General features: G+C 42.0%; 1 non-coding gene across 1 annotated transcript; it reads left to right on the top strand.

Moving 5' to 3' along the window:
- The first annotated feature begins 4,739 nt into the window (after window positions 1–4,739).
- LOC148545332 (small nucleolar RNA R71) lies at window positions 4,740–4,846 on the top strand. Its single transcript, XR_015902094.1, has one exon. It is a non-coding gene; the product is annotated as a small nucleolar RNA R71 (small nucleolar RNA).
- The last annotated feature ends 1,245 nt before the right edge of the window (window positions 4,847–6,091 follow it).

Below are 6,091 nucleotides of genomic sequence, written 5' to 3'. Positions count from 1 at the left end.
AGCGTCGCTAGCTCGACGATTTCTCCATCAGTTGAGATGATATTTCATTTTGGGGCTTTCCCCCATGTTGCCCATGTAGTGCTTGAGCTTTTGTCCGTTCACAGTGAACGTCCTCCTTGAACTTTTCTCCATGATTTCTATGTGTCCATATGGCGAGACCTTTGTGACAAGAAAAGGTCATGACCACATTGACTTGAGTTTCCCAGGGAAAAGTCTTAATTTGGAGTTGTAGAGGAGCACTTGCTGTCCTTTCTCGAAGCTCCTGGGTGTCAGATGGAGGTCGTGCCTTCTCTTTGCCTTTTCTTTATAAATTTTGGCATTTTCAATAGGCTTGAGATCTGAATTCCTCCATTTCCTGCAGCTGCAAGACCCTCTTTTCACCAGCAGCAACGCTATAAAAATTTAGTAGCTTGAGAGCCCAGAGGGCTTTGTGTTCCAACTCCAATGGTAAATGACAGGCCTTTCCATACACCAGTTGATATGGGGACATCCCGATTGGTGTTTTGGATGCCGTTCTGTGTGCCCAAAGAGCATCATCCAGCTTTTTCGACCAATCCTTTCTTGATGCTCCTACAGTCTTTTCCAGGATCCTTTTTAGCTCTCTGTTAGATATCTCGGTTTGTCCACTGGTTTGGGGGTGGTATGGTGTGGCAACCTTGTGTTTCACTCCGTATCGTAGGAGGAGAGCTTCTAGTGGTCTGTAACAAAAATGGCTCCCTCCATCACTGATGAGTACTCGTGGGACTCCGAACCGGCTAAAGATGTTCTTTCTGAGGAAGTTCATGACCACTTTGTTGTCATTCGTTGGGGTTGCAATAGCCTCTACCCACTTGGAAACGTAATCCACTGCTACCAAGATGTACTTGTTTGAATATGTGCTTGGGAATGGTCCCATGAAATCGATTCCCCACACATCAAACAGTTCCAGTTCTAAGATGAAATTCTGTGGCATCTCATTTCTTTTGGGTAGGTTTCTAGGTCTTTGACATTCATTGCAATTCTTTACTAGTTCTTTGGCATCCTTGAATAGGGTGGGCCAAAAGAATCCACTTTATAACACCTTGGCCGCAGTTCTATCCCCTCCAAAATGGCCTTCATAGCACGAGTCGTGGCAGTTCCACAAGACCTCTTGTCCTTCTTCTTCCGAAACACATCTTCTCAGGATTCCATCTGAACACTTCTTGAAGAGATATGGTTCATCCCAGACAAAATACTTTGCGTCATTAATGAGCTTTCTTTTTTTATGTTTGTTGATTTCTGGAGGTAAAGCCCCAGTTGCCTTAAAATTGGCAATATCTGCAAACCAGGGTGCTCTGTGAATCGTCATCAACTGTTCATCTGGGAAGAACTCATTTACATTTGTATCATGTGTTCCTCCTTTATCATGAGGGATTCTGGATAGGTGATCTACTACCTTGTTCTCCACTCCTTTCTTGTCTCTGATTTCAATATTAAATTCCTGCAACAATAAGATCCATCTTATTAGTCTTGGTTTTGATTCTTGCTTGGCAAATAAATATTTAAGTGCTGTGTGGTCTGTGAAGACAATTACTTTGGCACCAATGAGGTATGATCTAAACTTGTCAAATGCAAAAACTATTGCCAGCAACTCCTTTTCAGCAGTGGTATAGTTTCTTTGAGTATCATTGAGGACTTTGCTGGCACAATATATCACATGGACCAAGTTATCTTTCCTTTGTCCTAACACTGCCCCAATTGCGAAATCAGATGCATCGCACATCAGTTCAAATGGTAAATTCCAATTAGGTGGGGAAATGATAGGGGCAGAGGATAGCCTCTTTTTCAAGTTTTCGAATGCTAGCATGCACTTTTCATCAAAGATAAATGGTGTATCAGATACAAGGAGATTGCTTAAAGGCTTGGCTATCTTTGAAAAATCTTTAATAAACCTTCTGTAAAAGCCAGCATGTCCTAGAAAACTCCTAATTGCCTTAACATCACTTGGTGGGGATAATTTTTCAATGAGTTCCACTTTAGCTCTGTCCACCTCAATGCCTTGGTTAGAAACCTTATGGCCAAGAAATATTCCTCCTGTCACCATAAAGTGATATTTCTCCCAGTTCAAAACCAAATTAGTCTCTTGACATCTTTTCAATACCAGGGCCAGGTGATTTAGGCAATTAGGAAAGGAATCTCCGAATACTGAGAAGTCATCCATAAAGACTTCGATAAATTTTTCTATCATATCTGAGAAAATGGAGAGCATGCAGCGTTGGAAAGTTGCAGGCGCATTGCATAGCCCAAATGGCATGCGCCTGTAGGCAAACACTCTATATGGGCAAGTGAAGGAGGTTTTCTCTTGGTCTCTTGGATCAACCACTATTTGGTTATATCCTGAATAACCATCGAGAAAACAGTAATATGCGTGTCCTGCAAGTCTTTCCCGCATTTGATCCATGAAAAGAAGGGGGAAATGATCTTTTCGTGTAGCTTCATTGAGTTTCCTGTAGTCTATGCACATCCGCCATCCTGTGACGGTCCTTGTAGGGATTAGTTCATTCTTGTCATTGAGGACTACAGTGATTCCTCCCTTTCTTGGGACAACTTGCACAGGGCTGACCCAAGGGCTGTCTGAGATCGGATAGATCACCCCTCCTTGCCATAACTTCATGACTTCTTTCTGTACCACTTCTTTCATGACTGGATTCAGCCTCTTTTGGGGTTGAATGGATGGTTTGGCATCATCTTCCAACAGTATCTTATGCATGCATATGGCCGAACTGATTCCTTTCAAGTTAGCAAGGGTCCATCCAAAGGCCTCCTTGTGCCTTTTTAACACTTGGAGTAGCTCCTCCTCTTGTTCTTGGCTGAGAGATGAGTTTATGATCACTGGATAACTTTCATTTTCCCCTAGATATGCATACTTGAGAGTGGGTGGCAGTGCCTTCAGTTCAAGTTTGGGTGCTTCTTTCTTTTCATTCTTCTCCTCTATTGTGCCCTGAACCTGAACCTCAGCTGTTGCAGCTTCTTCGCTTGATGCTGATTCCTCCTCTTCTGTTAACTCCTCAAGTTCTTCATCTTCAAAAGTCTCTTGTACTACATCTTCCAGTGAGTCCAACCTCATACATTCTCCCAACGGTTCCTGTGGGTAGTTCATGGCCTTGAACACGTTGATCATTATTGTTTCATTATCTAGTCTAAGGGTAAGTTCGCCCTTTTGGACATCGATGACAACTCTGGCAGTAGCTAAGAATGGTCTACCCAAGATGATAGAAGCCTTAGCTCCTTCCTTCATGTCTAACACTACAAAGTCTGCTGGAAAGATAAAGTCTCCTACCTTTACTAGCAAGTCTTCCACTATGCCGTGAGGAAACTTGAATGATCGGTCCGCCAGTTGCAAGGCCATTTTTGTTGGTTTGGCCTCCTCAACCTTTATTTTTCTCATTATAGCTACAGACATCAGATTTATGCTGGCTCCTAAATCACATAGAGCCTTTTCCACTGTTATTTCTCCTATAATACAGGGAATCTGGAAGCTCCCAGGATCCTTCAATTTCTAGGATAGTTTATGCTGAATGATAGCACTACATTCTTTGGTTAGTATCACAGTATCGTTGTTCTTCCAGCTTCTCTTCTTGGTCATCAACTCCTTCAAGAACTTGGCATAGAGCGGCATTTGCTCCATTGCTTCAGCAAAGGGTATGCTAATCTATAGTTTCTTGAAAATTTCTAAAAATCTGGAGAACTGGCTGTCATCCCCCTTCTTCCTCAATTATTGAGGATATGGGGCTTTCGAAATATATGGCCTCAATTCTTCTCCCTTTGGATGTGCATTGGAGGTGGGGACTTGAACTTCATTTTGTTCCTCCTTTCTTCCAATTGCATCTTTCTCTTGTGGTTGCTTGGAAGTCTCTTTCAATTCCTTTCCACTTCTGAGGGTGATAGCATGACACTCCTCCCTCCGATTTGGTTCAATGTTACTGTGAAGGTCATGGCTGGGAGCTTGCTGAAATAGGTAGCCAATTTGTGTCTCAAGTTTCTTGATGGCAGCGTCTTGATTTTGCATGTTGGATCGCACTTCCTCTTGGAACACCTTACTATCTTGAATTTCCTTGCATATGCCTTCAAGTAGAGTCTCAATCCTTGATAGTCTTTCTTCCGATGATGGAGAGTTGAGATTGGAGGGATGAGAAGGGCCATTTTGGCTTTGGTATAGATGTTGAGATGTGTTGTTAGGTGAGTGCTGATATGATCTCTGTGTGGGATATTGGTGAGCTGCATTGTTGTTGGGGTTGTGGCGTCTCCGATCTTGGCCTTGGTCTTGTTGATTTCCCCACCCAAAGTTTGGGTGGTTTCTCCAGCCAGGATTATATGTTTTGGAGTATGGGTCATGGTTCTGCCTAGGTGAATTTCCAATGTAGTTGGCTTGCTCGTGACTACCCTCTGCTTCTTCATTCACTCCTTCTTGAGTTGCTGCTGAAGTGGTGATTGCTGCTACTTGATTCCTCTCCATCTTCTTGGCGAGGTCAACCAATTGCTTGGTAATCATCTTGTTTTGAGCTAGCAGCGCATCCACATTGTTTAGCTCCATCACTCCTCTAGTGTTGCCTCTTTCAGAAGCATAGAAGTAGTCATTCTCAACTACAGTCTAAATGAAATCTATGGCTTCTTCAATAGTCTTCTTCTTGTTCAGAAATCCCCCGGATGAGTGGTCTACTGCCTTCTTTGCTTCATAAGAAAGACCTTCATAGAAAATGTGCAACTGCACCCATTCATTGAACATATCTGGCGGGCATCTTCTTGTCAAGTCTTTAAACCTCTCCCATGCTTCATATAGAGTCTCACCATCTTGCTGTCTGAAGGTTTGTACCTCAGCTCTCAACCTATTGATCCGTTGAGGAAGATAGAATCTTGCCAAGAATTTGTTCACCACATCTTCCCAGGTTGCTAAACTCCCCTTTGAAAAGGATTCCAGCCATTTAGATGCTTTGTCCTTGAGTGAGAAGGGAAACAGAAGTAGTCTATAGGTGTCAGGATGAACACCATTAGACTTCACAGTATCACATATCCTCAGGAAGGTGGTTAGATGTTGATTGGGGTCTTCTTGGACACTTCCTCCGAATGAATAATTGTTCTGAATAAGGGTGATGAGCTGTAGCTTTAGTTCAAAGTTGTTAGCATGTATGGTTGGCTTTTGGATGCTACTTCCACAGTTTCTTGGGTTTGGGTTGATGTAAGAACCCAGAACTCTTCTCTCTTGTCCAGCCTGATGCGCTGGACCTTCTCTGTCATGGTTGTGAGCCTCTTCTTCATGATGGTTCTCCATATTCTCATCCATGTCTAGTTCAAAGTACTCTTCCTCTTCCTCAGCACCAACTACTCTCTTCCCTCTTGCTTCCCTCCTTAATCTAAGGAAGGTCCTCTCAGGTTTAGAATCAAAGGAAGTTGAAACCCTGCTTCTTCTACATGTCATACAACCAATAAGGCACAAGCAAAAAGGATAGATGCAAACAGTATTTTCTGCAGAAATGCTGTTTGTGTGAGTGATACAATATATCAAATAGTTAGTGGGTCAGTAAACTAAATAGTAAAAAAAAATAATATGCAGATAGCACCACAAATGGGTGAGAGGTAAAGGGAAGGAAATAACTAAATCTGAAAATAAATTACTCAGACGGAATTAAATCAAACAAAAGAAAAGTGCTTAATCTAGTTATCCACCAATTTAATCATTATTGATACAAAATCAATCCTCGGCAACGGCGCCATAAACTTGATGCACAGAAACTTGTCTCTTAACAAATCTCCCTCGGCAAGTATACCAAATTTTCGTCAAGTAAAAACTCATAATAGAGTGAGGTCGAATCCCACAGGGATTGATTGGTCAAGCAACTTTAATTGGAGGAATGTTCTAGTTGAGCTAAGCAGAATTTGGTTTGAGAGTTGCAGGAAATTAAATGGCGGAAAAGTAAATAGCAGAAAATGTAAATGCTGGAAATAAAGAATTAAAAATAAATGACGGAAAGTAAATTGCAGAATCTTAAATGGGGAAAGGGAGTTCAGCATGAAAGTAAATGGCAGAAACTAAACAGAATGGGTAAGATCAGAAATGGGGAATTCATTGGACTTA

The sequence above is a fragment of the Arachis ipaensis genome, chromosome B9, assembly GCF_059453495.1.
Source record: "Arachis ipaensis isolate K30076 ecotype BB chromosome B9, ASM5945349v1, whole genome shotgun sequence".
NCBI classification, from domain to species: domain Eukaryota; kingdom Viridiplantae; phylum Streptophyta; class Magnoliopsida; order Fabales; family Fabaceae; genus Arachis; species Arachis ipaensis.
Note: the sequence above shows the minus strand (reverse complement) of the source record. Positions and strands in the feature narration are given on the sequence as shown.